Consider the following 17583-nt stretch of genomic DNA (forward strand, 5'->3'; position numbering starts at 1 on the left):
ATTCACGGATGTCATTCATTATTGCTGTGTCCGAATTCAGGACTGTATCCTTTGAAGGACGCATTTGTAGGACGAGAATATCCTGGATGAGGCGATGAATGCTGTCCAATCTCCAAGGTTCCAACAAATGCGTCCTTCTTATCCCCAGATTTGAAGGATGGATCCAGTGTATCCTCCATGTCCCACCCTATCCCATGATTCATTGCGGGTCAAAGTAGATTGTTCAAACAGAGGTGACAAAGGCCGGAGGAAAGAAAAAAGCTCTGAATAAAATTGGATATAGTGTGCATTCTGTGAAACAACTGAACTTTTACATTGTTTTTAGACAAGAATGTAGTTGTGTAAATCAAAAATATCTGATCAGTTTATCAAGATTTCGCTTAATTACACAAATGCGCCCATGTGTTTGTCCGCTGCCACAGCAGCCGGCTCGCCTCGCCAGCTGTCAGCTGACCGGGTGTTTGAGGTGCGCTAAACCCCGAGAGAACAGCTAACTCCTGGCACATTGTTTTCAAAATCCCGCTGGGTTTCCCCAATGGATGGATGTTAAACAGATATAATGTTGGAATAATTGTATATAAATTTATCTTGCATAATCTCTTTATTACCTTTGTTATTTGACTTTTATAACTTTTCATGTTGTATGTGTAAACAAACATGTGATAAGTTGTTTGCAGGCAAGGAGGAAAGGTGGAATCGGGATGATGCAGTCACAGTTGAGGACATCACAAAGACAACAGCTGATATTCCTGAACAAAGATCACACATACCTTAAGATTATGGAGACTATGCAAGTGTGTTTGTACAAGATAATGGTGTACATGATCTATGTCACGTTGCTATTGTTTGTTCCCCAACCTTTAGAGCAGCAACGTTTATGTAACTAGGGACCACCCTAAAGATAATAAAAAGAGGTGTTGGAGAGATGTGTTTTCAGAGTGGTAGGAGCACTTCTCTGTCCGTTCTCCTCACAGCGAGTAAGAAACTAATTATCTTGTCTTTCTCTTCTTTTGTGATGTTATAGGTATTTTAGGTTGATTAAACCTGACATTTGTGGTCCTTCGAGCCGGAGTCCAATACGCCTGAGGATTCCAGCGGGTTGGTGGAATCCAGTAAAGACCGTGCGCACGGCAGGCTTCATCAGGGAGACTCTCAGACCCTTTCCATGACTGGACCTCGGCCCGCCCGGTGGGGGCTGACGTAACTCCGAGAGAGAGGGGAAAGACAGAGTGGTGAGTTGAGTTTGGATTAAAAGGTGTGATGAATGACTGGGGGTCATTGCATGATATAAAACCCTGTGTATCCTAGGCCCTAACAGGTAAAGTAGGACGGCGGAGTCCTGAAAAGTATTAAGAAGAAATACTGAAAATTCCGTGTTTAAAAAGGGGATGTCGGAGTCCTAAAACGTATTAAGAAGTAATACTGAAAATTCCGTGTTTAAGGGACGGCGGAGTCCTGATAAGTATTTAAACAAAAATAGTAAGAAAATTCCGCATTTAAAAATAAAATAGGTGAATGTGAGAAATGAATGGAGGATTTAAACCACTAGGTTTGCCTCATACCAAAGCAGTAGGATTGTATGGGGTAAGAACGCTGTCAAAAACAATGTGTATGTAAAGACGGAAATGTGTGCATATTAGTCAATAGTTGTGCATAAGTAAAATCCAAAAGAGGTATTGTATATTTTTTCTGTAAGAATACAATATAAAATGTTACAGCTTCAAGAAATTACAAACACAAAGTTCAAGTTTACAGTTGTGGTTTATTCTTTATGAATACAATATGCTATAACAGTTTGTGAATATGATTTCTTTTCTTTGAGAATACGAATTTACATCAGCAACTTGGTGTCACCTGATCTCAGGCTCAGAATATAGTGGGTGGAGTTATACAATGATGTACGGTAGGTGGCAGTATGCACCTCTGAATTTTTTGCAAACCGCCAGCAGAAGAAGAGAAGAAGAAGAAGAAGCAGCAGCAGCACTAGCGCCAAGATGATGGACCAAGAGCATATATTAACAACATTAAGACATATACAAACTTTTTAACATTACCTGGCTTTGTACCGTAGTTTCTTGGTCCGTTCTTTTGGCGCTACTGCTGCTGCTTCTTCTTCTTCTCTTCTTCTGCTGGCGGTTTGCCACAAATTCAGAGGTGCATACTGCCACCTACTGTACATCATTGTATAACTCCACCCACTATATTCTGTGTTTTAGTTTTGTATTTCATAAAAATAAGAACAATGCTTTATTTATAATACTCTTGATTCCCCCCTATCTCCCCTCTGTTCCTAATATTCCTTTTAGACTGAAGTACCTCCCATTCTGGCACTACGTTTACTGGAGGTGAGGAGTGTGACAGCGCATGCGCAACGCGAATTGACTAACTATGCTCCACTAACCACCCTGAGATCATGTGGCACCAAGTCGCTGATGTAAATTCGTATTCTCAAAGAAAATAAATTGTATTCACAAACTGTTATAGCATATTGTATTCATAAAGAATAAACCACAACTGTAAACTTGAACTTTGTTTTTGTAATTTCTTGAAGCTGTAACATTTTATTTTGTATTCTTACAGAGAAAATATACAATACCTCTTTTGGATTTTACTTATGCACAACTATTGACTAATATGCACACAATTCCGTCTTTACATACACATTGTTTTTGACAGCGTTCTTACCCCATAGGATTGTAAGTGACTAACTTTTGTGGATGCAAAGGCAAGAATTCTCCACTCAAAAGAGTTGAAGTGAGAATTACCAAAAAAAGGATATTTTCCTGTCACCCTACTGAGCAGAATAGTCCAGGTAGGGACTATTCCTATACCTAGGGTATATCAATACCCTAGGTATTGATATACTGGACCAAATTTTTCAAAAATGGGAAAAGGGGCAAGTAAAAACAAACAAAAAAATTAATTACAATGCAAAGATTGGAAATTCATAGAAGCACAGGATCCAAACAAATTAAAATATTTAAATAAATGGATAACCGCATATAGTTATGATGCAGTGATTGGCTGGAGCTCTGGGTAACGTCACTTCCTGTTTTCGCTGTTGCACTTGGTGAATTGTTTGGTGTGTGAAGGCTCTCTCGTTTGATCTGATTTCTCTCTACTGTGATATCTCTTACTTGTTCTAATACATAAGCACATTAAAACACATGCTTTCTGTTGCTGCTTTTAACGTTTGGGGACTCTCAGTGTTTTACACGTTTTTTTCTAGTAGTGGTTAGGGGTCGCTAGCTTAGCATTAGCTTTGACTCCACCATGGCTACCCGTGCTGCTGTTTCTCTCTCCAACTCTCCCCTCTCCTGCTCTCCGTGTCAGATGTTCAGTTACTCCTCTGCTTCCATTAGTGATACTGGTACGTGTAATAAATGTAGCATTTTTATAGCTTTGGAGGCGAGGGTGTCGGAATTGGAGGCCCGGCTCCGCGCTGTTGAAAAACCAGCAGATAGCCGAGGCCACTTAGCCAGCGTGGAGCCACCGAGGGTAGCTCCCCGTAGCAGTCCTCCAGCAGAGCCCGCGCAGCCGGGACCTCAGGCCGGCTGGGTGACAGTACATAGAAAGCATAGTCCTAGATCCCAGCCCACAGGTCACCACCAACCATCTGCGTTTCTAACAGATTTTCCCCGCTCAGCGACACACCTGCTGAGAAGCCAACTCTGGTAATTGGCAGCTCCATAGTAAGAAACTAGAGACACCAGCGACCATAGTCAAATGTTTGCCAGGGGCCAGAACGGGCGACATCAAATCATACCTGAAACTGCTGGCTAAGGATAAGCCTAAATACAGTAAGATTGTTATTCACGCTGGCGGTAATGATACCCGGTTACGTCAATCGGAGGTCACTAAAGTTAGTGTTGCTTTGGTGTGTAAGGTTGCCAAAACAATGTCGGACTCCGTAATTTTCTCTGGTCCCCTTCCCGATTTAACCAGTGACGACATGTTTAGCTGTATACTGTCATTCAACCGCTGGCTGTCTAGGTGGTGTCCAGAAAACAATGTAGGTTACGTTGATAACTGGCAAACATTTTGGGAAAAGCCTGGTCTGATCCGGAGAGACGGCATCCATCCCACTTTGGATGAAGCTGCTCTTCTTTCTAGGAATCTGGCCAAATTTATTAGTTCGCCAAAACTCTGACAACCCAGGGTTCAGACCAGGAAGCAGGGTCGTAGTTTAATACTCCTCTCTGCAGCTTCTGTACTGCTACCCACCCATTACCCTATTAAGACAGTGTCTCGCCCATGGCCAAAATTGAATAGATAAAAAAATAATCTAAAAGGAGGAAATCAGGAAAATCTCATAAAAATAAACACAACTCAGACCGAAAAGAAAAATTAAAACAATTAAATGTGGCATACTGAACATAAGATCTCTCTCTACAAAGACATTGCTAGTTAATGACCTGATTTCTGACAATCACATTGATTTATTTTGCCTCACAGAAACCTGGCTGCAGCAAGAGGATTACGTTACTATAAATGAGTCGACTCCTACTAATTATTACAATTTTCACATTTCTCGAAATACCGGGCAAGGAGGAGGAGTAGCAACCATCTTTCAGTCCAATTTATTTATTAGTCCCAGACCAGTCAATAGCTACAACTCTTTTGAATATTTAATCCTTAGTTTTCCTCATCCAAATTGCAAAGCACTAAAACAACTTATGTTTGTTGTTTTGTACCGTCCACCAGGCCCTTACTCTCAATTTTAGATCAGTTTTCAGACCTTTTATCTGATTTAGTATTAAATACAGATAAAGTTATTAAAGTGGGGGATTTTAACATTCATGTTGACACTGAAAGTGATAGCCTAAATATAGCATTTAATGCTATCTTAGATTCAATTGGCTTTGCTCAAAACATTAACAAACCTACCTACCTTTCTCTTCATTCTCTGGACCTTGTGCTGACATATGGCATTGAGTGTAAAGACATAACAATATTTTCTCATAACCCTGTCCTGTCTGACCATTTCTTAATAAACTTTGAGTTTAATTTAACTGAGTACTCCACACCTGAAATAAAATTTTATTATAGTAGATCATTATCAGACGATGCTGTAACATCCTTTAAAGAATTTGTTCCACTTTTAATGTCCTCATTATCACTGAAAAGCACAGTGGAGGTCAATAAATCTGTTTTTTTCTTAATCTGGAAAAATAACCTACTGTTGTATAACAAGACATGTCGCCAAGCCAGAACAGCTTATTTCTCATCATTAATAGAAGAGAACAAGAATAATCCTAGGTTTCTCTTTAGTACAGTTGCTAAACTTACACAGAGTTATAGCTCTGTTGAGCCATCCATTCCCTTAGCTCTTAGCAGTCATGACTTTATGGGATTCTTCTTAAATAAAATGTATTCTATTAAAAATAAAATCTTTGACATACTCCTGAAGATGATTACTTCACCCTCAGCAAGTGAGACAACGTTGGAAATAACTGCAGAACCTGATTTGTGTTTGGACTGTTTTGATCCTGTGGAGTTTCCTGAGTTACCAGAAATATTAGCTTCATCTAAACCTTCAACTTGTATGTTAGACCCAATTCCAACCAAATTATTTAAGGAAGTGTTCCCTCTGATTACCAGCCCCATTAATCTTTAGTAAATGGATATGTACCACAGGCTTTTAAGCTAGCTGTAATTAAACCTTTACTTAAGAAACCTTCGCTTGATCGAGATGACTTGAACAATTACAGACCTATATCCAATCTTCCATTCTTATCTAAAATTCTTGAGAAAATAGTTGCTAATCAAATGTGTGAGCATTTACACAGCAATGACCTGTTTGAAGAGTTTCAGTCAGGCTTCAGAGATCACCATAGCACTAAAACAGCTCTTCTGAAAGTCACTAATGATATTCTTATGGCCTTAGATAATGGACTTTTGTCTGTACTTGTCCTTTTAGATTTCAGTGCTGCATTTGATACAGTTGACCATAATATTCTCTTAAAAAGGCTGGGATATGCTGTAGGGATCAGGGGAACAGCGCTAGGCTGGTTTAAATCTTATCTGTCTGACAGATTCCAGTTTGTTCATGTAAATGATAAATCATCTTTAAACTCCAGGGTTAATTGTGGAGTACCACAGGGTTCAACACTTGGGCCAATTCTCTTTACTATATATATGCTTCCAATAGGTCAAATTATCAGGCAGCATAGGATACATTTTCACTGTTACGCTGATGATACTCAGCTTTACTTATCCATAAATCCTGATGAACCCAACCAGTTAGATTGACTACAAGCATGTCTTGAAGATATAAAAACTTGGATGACTTTACATTTGTTGCTTCTAAATTCAGACAAGACAGAAGTTGTCATCTTTGGACCGGAGTCTTTAAAAAAGAAACTGCTTAGTCAATCACTTAACCTGGATGGCATTAAATTGACCTCCGGTAATAAAGTAAAAGACCTTGGTGTTACTTTTGACGAGGACATGCCATTTAAATCCCATATTAAACAGGTTTCTATGATTTCCTTCTTTCATCTCTGGAACATTGCCAAAATTAGAAATATCCTATCCAGGAGTGACGCTGAAAAACTAGTCCATGCATTTGTTACTTCAAGGCTGGACTATAGTAATTCTTTACTATCAGGATGTCCACAAAATGCAGTTAAAAGCCTTCAGCTGATTCAAAATGCTGCAGCAAGAGTTCTGATGAAATTTAAAAAGAGATATCATATATCCCCTACTTTAGCTTCCCTTCATTGGCTCCCTGTTAAATCCAGAATAGAATTTAAGATTATCCTCCTCACATATAAAGCCCTTAATGATCTAGCTCCATCATACATCAGAGATCTGATTGTTCTATATGTTCCTAACAGGGCACTTCGTTCTCAGACTGCAGGTTTACTAGTGGTTCCGAGAGTCTCTAGAAGTAGAATGGGAGGCAGATCCTTTAGTTATCAGGCTCCTCTCCTGTGGAACCAGCTCCCAGTTTTAGTCCGTGAGGCAGACACCCTGTCTACTTTTAAGGCTAGGCTTAAAACTTTCCTTTCTGATAAAGCTTATAGTTAAAGTGGCTTAGTTTATCATCCCTGTTGGATGGAGTATTGGGAAGTCAGGTTCAGCCTAAACCGGCTCAGTTATGGTTGAGGTGCAAACACGCCCTCCATTTCTGCTACCTGTATGACCCCTTCTCTTTTCCAATGGTTATAATCAGCGGCAATATTGAGCCATTGTGTTTCACAATGTCTCAACAGGGAGGAATGGTAGGACAGATATATTAATATTATATAACATATGGATTTAATTCTGAATTCTTATAAAAAAAATAAAAAAAAATAAAAATTTTGGAAAACATGTTTAACATGTGCAAAACATAATCCACAAGGGATTTAAGACCACGAAGGGAACAATTTCCAAAACCAAGATACCCCTTTCAAACTATTTATATGGATTTTATTGAGTTAAATCACAGTGAAGGGAAAAAAAGTTCTGTTTATGTCGGGTTCTGGGAGCCTGTCTGTTTTCTGCTTGCTGCTAACCTTATTCGTCCAGCAGAGGGTGTCGAGCTACAGGAGGAATGTGGACAGGTACGCTACTTAAGCCGTGGCTGCCTGCTACTCGTCGCCTGAGTGTTGAGCCTATGTGGTAACCATCTCGAGCCAGTTTTTGGGTTTTGATCTGCTCTGTTCCTTTCTGACATTTGTGTTTTCGCCTTAGGTATCAGTAACCTCGATGTGCATCGATTCTCTAACTATTCCTCGAGCGCTTGGAGCCTTTTGGATTACCTGTCTGGAATTCTACGTACACTCCTGGACTGAGCAATCTTCACCTTTTACTGGATCTGTGCTACATTACGACAAGCGTACTTCTCCTGCAGATCTGTCCACCCTCCTACGTAACTCCTGCTTCACCTTCCGCTCGCTTTCCACAGAAAGCACGTTTCGCTGTGAGCTCTACTTCAGTTCTCCTAAACCCCGTCTCCCCTGGCGGATTCCGTTCACTCTCTAGTAAGAGCATTTATCATTATTCATATTTATATTTATATATTTATATATACATTGCCGTCCTGTTTTCTTATCAGTTCTTTTTTCTCGCACAGTTGGAGAGACCAGATCCCTGTCATCCCCGTGTAGAATTTAGAAATAATAAACTTCTTTTCACCGTTTGATGCTTTCTACTTGTGTTCTTTCTGCATGTGGGTCAGATCAGTGTCAAAAATGATGTCAGTTTAGTCATTATAGATGCATTTTCTAAACGGATAGAACTATTTCCAACTAAACATTACAAGCACCTCAGGGCTAACACCCTATGAAACGTTATTTGGAAGACCATACAGATTACCACAGTTCAAAAATCAGTGGGAGTTAGATGAAGAAGTCAACCTAGCTTATTATATGAGGAGTATGTTAGAAAAGCAACAGAAACAAATTCAAGCTAATGAGGAATGTTCTATTTCCCAGCAGGAAAACCAACTAGTGGAAGCAGGAGACTGTGTGTTAATAAGGAGTGTAGAAAAGAAACATTGGTATTTCACCTAAGTGGGAGGACCCATATTAGGTATTACTAACCACTCCTACAGCAGTAAAAATAGCTGAGAGATCAACCTGGATTCACCTTACACATTGTACAAAGGTCATTTGGATTGAAAACTCCGCCAGGGGAAGTGTCTTACAGACTGATAATAGGGTGGACCCAGACATTTAGAGGCTGGAGAGACCCGAAAGTCAGTGAAGAAAATTAAGACACTGGAACCACTTAGAGGAGTCAAAATGTTAGCCAAAATGACTTTTAGATGGATGAAAAATGCTTTCCGTTGCTGGATATTTATATTTTTCCTCATATTGATTTTCTTATTTTTCTGGTACTTCTGGGAACAGTCAAGATAAAAAAGAATGTAATAACACCTGTTATGAGTCATATGAAACAAGTAGTGCTAAATCAAGGAAGGCAAGATAACCTAACTATGTGTACTAAACAAACTTCTTATACTTATCGCTTTCAAGTGTGCGTGAAATCTAAAACCCTAGCTGTGGTGCTGATCTCACTCATTAACTTGACCAAACAAGGAAGGAAAGGGCAGGATTATAGAAGTTATAAATGGTACTTAACTAATGACAGAAGAGACACCTTCACAGATGGATTATCTTGTGTAAAAGTGCAGAGCAGTAGCTTGGCAGTCTTCATGAGGGAGTCTCTACATACATAGATGCTATAGATTAAGATAAATTAATTGATCAAGTAGCTGCAAAATTTGAATCAAGTATCTGTTGGTGGTGTATAATGAACAAAAACGTAGACAGGATTAAGTATATTCACTACAATGTGCAAAAACTAGGAAATTGGACACAAAGCGGGTTTGAAACTGTCCATGACTAATTGGCTTCAACTTCCCTGATGGCATTCCATAATAGAATTGCTTTGGACATGTTGTTAGCTGAAAAAGGAGGAGTTTGTGCCATTTTTGGAGAAAAATATATATTGCACATTCATACCTAACAACACTGCTGCTGATGGCAGCCTAACTAAAGCCATAGAAGATTTGAGATCTCTAAGTGGCAAAATGAAGGAGCAATCTGGAGTAGACACGTCGATGTGGGACTCCTGGCTGGATGTGTTTGGGAAGTATAAAATTTTAGTATCATCAGTAAAATTTCCTTTGCAGTGTTTGCTGCAATTTTTGACATTGTGTGGATGTTGTTGTATACCCTGCCTTCGTTTTCTGCTTAACCGTCTCATCACCACAGCTTTTTCTCCTATGGAAGAAAGAGTTACCCAACTCTATCCGTTACTTAAACATCAGGATGATGAAGATGATGAGGATGCGACTGACCACTTTTTTGGCCTGTACCCAGATCAATTTCTATATGATTCTGTGATTTAAATGTCAGTAAGTACCTCTGAGTATAATTGGCTTTGTACTCATGAAAATAATCTTACAGTTAAAAAATCCGAAAGAAGTGGCTGTTAAGTGATATGAGAATATGAGCAAATATTGGATAAACAGGGAGGAAATGTTGGAATAATTTAATATAGATTTATCTTATCAGAATCAGAATCAGAAAAGCTTTATTGCCAAGTACGTTTTTGGACATACAAGGAATTTGTTTTGGCGTAGTCAGTGCAATACAATACAAATTAAACAGTATAAACATATCTACAATATAATATAAATATATGTGCACAGTTTTAAGTGAGTGAGAGTAAGTATAGAGCAGTATAAGATGCAAGAGCAATACAACAGTGCAGGTGATCATTGTGCAAGTAAAGCAGGAGTCCAAGCTGAGCGTTAATGTAACGCATAGAGTTACAGTTTACAAGTGTCCTGTCAGCAAAAAAAAGGGGGGTGTGGGGGAAAGGGGGAGTGTCAGTGTGGTTTCCGGGCTTTGTTAACAAGGCTGGTGGCAGATGGGAAAAAACTGTTCTTGTGGCGTGAGGTATGGTCCGGATGGACCGCAGCCTCCTGCCAGAACTATTCTTTAACTTGACTATTTGATTTTTATAACCTTTCATGATGTTTGTGTGAGTAAAGGATGTGATGAGTTTGTCTGCAGGCAAACATCAAAAGTGGAGCTGACAAGGAAGCAGTCGCAGTTGAGGAGGTCATAAAGATGAAGGCTGATTGCGCTGAACAGAAGACGCACTGATCCTAAGATGGGGAGACTGTGAAAGTGTGTTGTTAAAAGATAATGGTGTTTATGACCTGTTTACGATGCAGCTGTTTTTCCCATCCTTAGAGAGCAAAGTTTTTTGTAACTAGGGACCCCCGAAAGATAATAAAAAGAGAGGTGCGGACAGATGGTTTTCAGAGCGGTAGGAGATTTGTAACTGGAAGCACATCTCTGTCCGTTCTCCTCGCAGCAAGTGAAATAACTAATTCTTTGTCTTTCTCTTCTTTTTGTGATGTTATAAGTATTTTAGGTTGTTTAAACCTGACAGAAAAGGTTCTGTTTAGTCATTATAGATGCATTTTCTAAATGGATAGAACTATTTCCAACTAAACATCCAGATGCCTTAACTGTAGCAAAAACACTGTGTAAAGATATCATTCCCAGATATGGGATTCCCAAGGAAATATATAGTGACAATGGAGTCCATTTTGTAAATCAAATAATAAAGAAAATAGGAATTATGTTTCACATAGATCTAAGAAACCATTGCGCTTACCACCCTCAAAGCGCTGGATTGGTGGAAAGAATGAATGGGACTATAAAGAACCGCCTGAAAATGTTTATTGAAGAGACAGGAAGACATGGACACAGTGTCTGGATCTAGTAAAACTATATATAAACACTACAAGCACTTCCGGGCTAACACCCTATGAAACGTTATTTGGAAGACCATACAGATTACTACAGTTTAAAAATCAGTGGGAGTTAGATGAAGAAGCCAACCTAGCTGATTATATGAGGAGTATGTTAGAAAAAATACAGAAATAAAATCAAACTAATGAGGAATGTTCTATTTCCCAGCAGGAAAATACAAAGGTCATTTTGGTTGAAAACTCCGCCAGGGGAAGTGATTTACAGCCTGATCATAGGGTGGACCCAGACATTTAGAGGCTGGAGAGACCCGAAAGTCAGTGAAGAAAATTGAGACACTGGAACCACTTAGAGGAGTCAAATTTCAGCCAAAATGACTCTTAGATGGATTAGCGATGCAGTCCATTGCTGGTGTTTTTATACTTTTCCTTATATTGACTTTCTTATTTTTCTGGTACCTCTGGGAAAGGACAGGATTATAGAAGTTATAATGACAAAAGAGACACCTCATGGTCCACGATGGTAGCAGATGAAGGAAATAATTGGACACCAAAGTGGGGCACCACTGCTTCTGCTAGTCATCAAAAGACATTGTTTAGACTCCATGAAGATGATAATGCAATCCAAGTAACCATTAACCTCACACATAACTCTCTATTCCCTCCTGACTATCCTTCATCAGGAGAAAAATTTTGGGGTTTTCTCCTGTGGCCCTGGGTTTCAGGGTCAGACCCACATTTTGACCTTCTTGTTTGTGAAGTAAAAAGTGAAACAACTCTCTCCCCTAAGACCACAGCGAAGAGAGTAAAAATTATGCCAGGAAGCTCAACCACAGATGACTGGTCCAGGTTATTACTGGAGTATCAAGAACAAATAATAACTGGTTATTGATGGTAGGATGGTGGGAATCTGTTTTTCCTGTAACTAGAGCAAATAAAACTAAACCGTTATTCCATAAACGGGTCACCACTGGAAACTACACATGTATAAATAGGACAGAGAGAGGCAATAAATTAGGACATCTCACTGCAGTATGGTGTACTACAACTGTAAAAGTAAATAAGTATTTTAAAACAGTCTCTAGAGGAGACATTTGGTAGTGGTGTGGTGACGACAGGTTGTTTGATCGATTACCTTCAAATGTAACAGGGTTCTGTGCTCTAGTTACCTTATTGTTACCAGTTTCGGTATATCCTGTGTCAGTAAATGAAGTAACACATGGACTATCTAGTGTAATACCACATGACTGGCGTAATAGAAAGCGCAGAGCTGCAGCTTGGCAGACTGAGGGAGACCCTACGTACATCGATGCAATAGGTGTACCTTGAGGAGTGCCTGATGAATATAAATTAGCTGATCAAGTAGCTGCAGGATTTGAATCAAGTATCTGTTGGTGGTGTACGATGAACAAAAATGTAGACAGGATCAACTATATCCACTACAATGTTCAAAAACTAGGAAATTGGACACAAAGCGGGTTTGTAGCTGTCCATGACCAATTGGCTCCAACTTCCCTGATGGCATTCCAGAACAGAATTCCTTTGGACTTGAGGTTAGCTGAAAAAGGAGGAGTTTGTGCAATTTTTGGAGAACAATGCTGCACATTCATACCTAACAACACTGCTGCTGATGGCAGCCTCACCAAAGCCATAGAAAGTTTGAGATCTCTAAATGGCAAAATGAAGGAGCATTCTGGAGTAGACACGTCAATGTGGGACTCCTGGCTGGATGTGTTTGGGAAGTATAAAGTTTTAGTATCATCAGTAATAATTTCCTTTGCAGTGTTTGCTGCAATTTTGACATTGTGTGGATGTTGTTGTATACCTTGTCTTCGTTCTCTTCTTAACCGTCTCATCACCACAGCTATTTCTCCTATGGAGGAAAGAGTTACCCAGCTCTATCCGCTACTGAAGCATCAGGATGATCAGGATGATGAGGAGGATGATGATCCAACTGACCACTTTTCTGACCTATCCCCAGATCCATCTCTATATGATTCTGCGGTTTAAATGTCAGTAAGTGCCTCTGAGTGTAATTATATTTGTGCTCATAAAAAATTATCTTACAGTTAAAAATCCAAAAGATGTGGCTGTTTAAGTAATATGAGAATATGAGCAAATATAAGATAAACAGGGGGGAAATGTTGGAAAAATTGTATATAGATTTATCTTACATTTTCTCTTTATTACCTTTGCTATTTGACTTTTATAACCTTTCATGTTGTATGTGTAAGCAAACATGTGATGAGTTGTTTGCAGGCAAGGAGGAAAGGTGGAATCGGGATGATGCAGTCACAGTTGAGGACATCACAAAGACAACAGTTGATTGTGCTGAACAAAGATCGCACATACCTTAAGATTATGGAGACTATGCAAGCGTGTTTGTACAAGATAATGGTGTACATGATCTATGTCACGTTGCTACTGTTTGTTCCCCACCCTTTAGAGCAGCAACGTTTATGTAACTAGGGACCACCCTAAAGATAATAAAAAGAGGTGTTGGAGAGATGTTTTTTCAGAGAGGTAGGAGATTTGTAATTGAAAGCACATCTCTGTCCGTTCTCCTTGCAGTAAGAAACTAATTATATTGTCTTTCTCTTCTTTTTGTGATGTTATAGGTATTTTAGGTTGATTAAACTTGACATATAATTCAGTTAGATGAAATCTAATATTGATGTTTGGTTTATTTATTTATTATAATAATAATAATTATTATTATTATTATGCTCTGTAAATAAACTGATTTAAACTTTGTTCCTAAAGTTAATATGTTAGTGTTTAAGTTGTTGAAAGCTTTACAAATAAATTAAACAAATGGTATTTGTCATCAATGTATTTTATCTAGTGTTAGATTTTTATATCTATTAACACAAAAAAAGTTTCAACATTTTAAAGGGGTGAATAATGAACAAGATCATAAAACAATAACATTTTAAAACAAAACAGCATTATAAGCCATCAGCAATATGTAAAAGGGTAAATAAAAACTGTGTAGTAATTTACAGTAGAGACAGTTTTATTAACCTTCAGGCTCCATTTGTTCGACTTCACAGCTCTGTGCTTCACACTAACACGGTTGCTAGGCAACAGAATTATGCTGAGGTAAGGGCAAGAGAAACGCAGACCGACGTAACACCGGCGGCACACTATGCTAATCTGACATGTTTAGCTAATAGCTACAGGTAGCATAAGTGTTACTGTTTGACCATCATTTGTTTACATGACGCTTCACATGACGTAAAGGAAATTTAACCTGATGTGAAATGTAAATCGATGAATCTGTGTTTGATTAATCTGTGGCTATCCTCAAGGACCTGGATGTGTGACACAAAAAACGGAATTTTGGAACTGAAATTGAATTACTGACCTGAAAGTGAAAGTAGTCAAACTGAATTTTTAATACAACGGAATACATTTTAAAACCAAATGAATTCAGTTTCAAATCATAAAATTCAGTTTCAGTCTAGTGAAATTCATTTTCAAACCAATGCATTTAATTTCAAATTATACAAATACAAATTCAGTCAGATCAATTTAAATTCAGTTTCTGATGGCACGAGTTTCTTCCCATAGAAGTTGTATTGGGCAGTTTTTTATTCTGTCTCTTTTCTTACACAGTAAAACCTAAACCAGGAGTCTCCCAGATTTCTCGCCATTGCCTCAAATGTCTACCAAAACAATCTTTAATGAAGTTAATTATCTCGGTACAGTAGGTTTCTGGTTAGCCACTCTTTGCAAACTGCCACATGACACTCTTTTTAGGAGCTTGTAGCAGCTGCCATTTCTCCAAGCAAAACAGTTTAAAGCCAACTACAAATCCAGCTAGAAGCCCCTGACAAATTAATCTTAAATAGGAGACTGCTGAAGAGACTGTCAAGTACTTCAGTCTGCTGCCCTTTACCTCTGCACAACCTCAATAGCTTTACATTGTTTATTTATTTGGAAACCCTTGTCTTGTATGAATATTCTTGAGAACTGAATGCAAAGGTTTAAAAGTTCATTTGGTTAGACTTCATGTTAATAGAATCGCTAATGTTTCAAAAAGCGCATTACATAAATTATTTACATTATTCTTGGAAAGAACAGCGCCACACGGCCTCAAATAGCCTACAGCACCAATGTCATTGTTAGTACATTTCAATGGATAACCTCTTATAAGAACATGTTGTTGGGACCCACAGCCATGGATTACAGCATGCGGTACAAACTTTTCTGGAACTTTCAAAATAAATCGCTTTAACCTACTTCCAGCCAGCCAGGAAAAGGGATAACAGTGGACTTCCCGTGATGTATAAAAACACCCCCTTTCCAATGAATCGATCTCTTCCACACTGATCTCGAGAGTATCTGGATAGGAGAGACAGCGTGCCAGTGTCTGTTTGCAGGCAAACAGACATAACTCTTCAAACTGGATCCAAGAGTGTCATAAGATCACGCGGTCATATGCACTAAGTTAGGTACAAATAAATTGCTGTTTGTGTATGCAGTTTTCATTCATAAAAAGGGGTAATTAAGGTACAAGCATTGCTTGACTTTCTCTCTGAGATCTACAGAAGCAAACTCTGTTTCCAGAGAGTTCCCAGCAATCCGAGTGAATCAGTTTCCCAAAGGAAGAAAAACGGGACGGCAGTAACTGTGCAGTTTGGTTGGCCGAAAGAGCGAGCCGCCCCACCCAACAGCTACGGAGATTGGCTGAAGCTAATCTTTTGTTCACAGAGCTTTCTTCAAACTTTGTCGTCGCCTGGACAACTTTTCCTCAGCACGGTTCATACGAGGTTAGGTTTGGGCAGAATGAAATAATCTAAACATTTTTTTGTTTTATGAAGTTTGGTTTTGTTTGTGTTGAAACTCAGCTATCTTAGTACTAGCCGGCTATCTGCTCAGCACACGTGCTCAGTTCTGTGTTCTGTGTTTGTGTGTTTTTAAAGTTAAGACAAACTTTACTTGAAGGGTGATTTTAAACAGAAGATTGATCATAACGCGCCGTCCGCTCTTATGCATTTTAACCCTTTTATTAACGGTATTTTAAAGGTGTGTGTTTGATTCTAATGATAAGCTATAAGCTTCTTTTGTTAGTTTTAACTACTAAGAGCTAAGAACACGTGTGCTTATGGCTAATCTGCTAAGATCATTTACCCCAAACGTTTGCTAGTTTTCAATCCATTAAAATATTTCCCTAAATATTGTTTTCCTAAACTTGATAACTAAGTAAACACCATTAGTAATTTCTCCAGAAAGATTTGGTTCTTTTTAAAAATATTTTCCTTAAACATTTTACTCTTTCCTAAATAATATTTCTTTAAATATTGTTTTAATAAATAAAGGCAGCTAATGAGACACCATTGAGAATTGGTCATCCAGAAGGTTGGTTTTACTCAGCAAATCATTATTTAAAACACTATTTTATTAAAATAATGTTTTATCTGATCTTGCATTGTGAATGGTTGTCTACAGGTATGCTGATTATTGCCCAAGTTGGTTCCAAGACTAACTTAACTTCACTTCCAGATTCTTCAAGATAATCCATGGTTCTCAAACATGAACATTGCATGGTAATGTTGCATCACTCTTTCGGTCATGGTTTTCAATCATCTTTAATCAACTTGTTTATATTGTACATAGCCCATTAGTCTTCATTATTCTTTAATTCTGCTTGGTAGTTTAGTTGGATTGTTTTAGCATGGTGAAGAGTTTGTTGATTGAACTATGTTTGACTTTGAGTTGACTTATTTTTGTTAATGAATTCTTGTATTTTAAGAAAACCAGTTCTCAGCCAACAACTCTGCGTCTGTGTGGAAAGGGCTCAGGCAGATCACCAACAACAAGCCGAAAGCCCCCCACAACATCAACAACCGACGCCTCGCCAACGACTTGAACGAGTTCTACTGCCGCTTTGAAAGACAAAGGGAGAGTCCTGCAACCATCCCCCACGACAGCCCCCAACACCTGCAGCCACAATCCACCACCCCCACCTCCCCAACCTCAAGAGGGGCCTTGGCACCTCCAACCCCCACCCTGAAGTTCCCCCCCACCAGCCCCCTACCCACGCCGGGGACGGCTCTTTCCATCCAGGAGAGGGACGTCAACAAACTCTTCAGGAGACAGAACCCCTGGAAAGCTGCTGGACCGGATTCTGTCTCACCAGCCAGCCTGAAGCACTGCGCTGATCAGCTGTCTCCAGTCTTCACAGACATTTTTAACACCTCACTGGAGACATGTCATGTGCCAGCCTGCTTCAAGTCTTCCACCATCATCCCTGTTCCCAAGAAGCCAAGGACCACAGGGCTTAATGACTTCAGACCCGTCGCCCTGACCTCCGTGGTGATGAAGTCCTTTGAGCGCCTTGTGCTCTCACACCTAAA

General features: G+C 39.1%; 1 long non-coding RNA gene across 2 annotated transcripts; it reads left to right on the plus strand.

Annotated features, from left to right (window-relative positions):
- The first annotated feature begins 254 nt into the window (after positions 1 to 254).
- Positions 255 to 8128, plus strand: LOC124874402. 2 transcript variants are annotated; one of them, XR_007039794.1, is made up of 4 exons: positions 255 to 794; positions 1025 to 1232; positions 7681 to 7970; positions 8063 to 8128. It is a non-coding gene; the product is annotated as an uncharacterized LOC124874402 (long non-coding RNA). The 2 variants fall into 2 exon arrangements; XR_007039793.1 differs by having other exon boundaries at positions 255 to 1232.
- Positions 8129 to 17583: the final 9455 nt, after the last annotated feature.

Source organism: Girardinichthys multiradiatus, chromosome 9 (assembly GCF_021462225.1).
Source record: "Girardinichthys multiradiatus isolate DD_20200921_A chromosome 9, DD_fGirMul_XY1, whole genome shotgun sequence".
Taxonomy (NCBI): Eukaryota; Metazoa; Chordata; class Actinopteri; order Cyprinodontiformes; family Goodeidae; genus Girardinichthys; species Girardinichthys multiradiatus.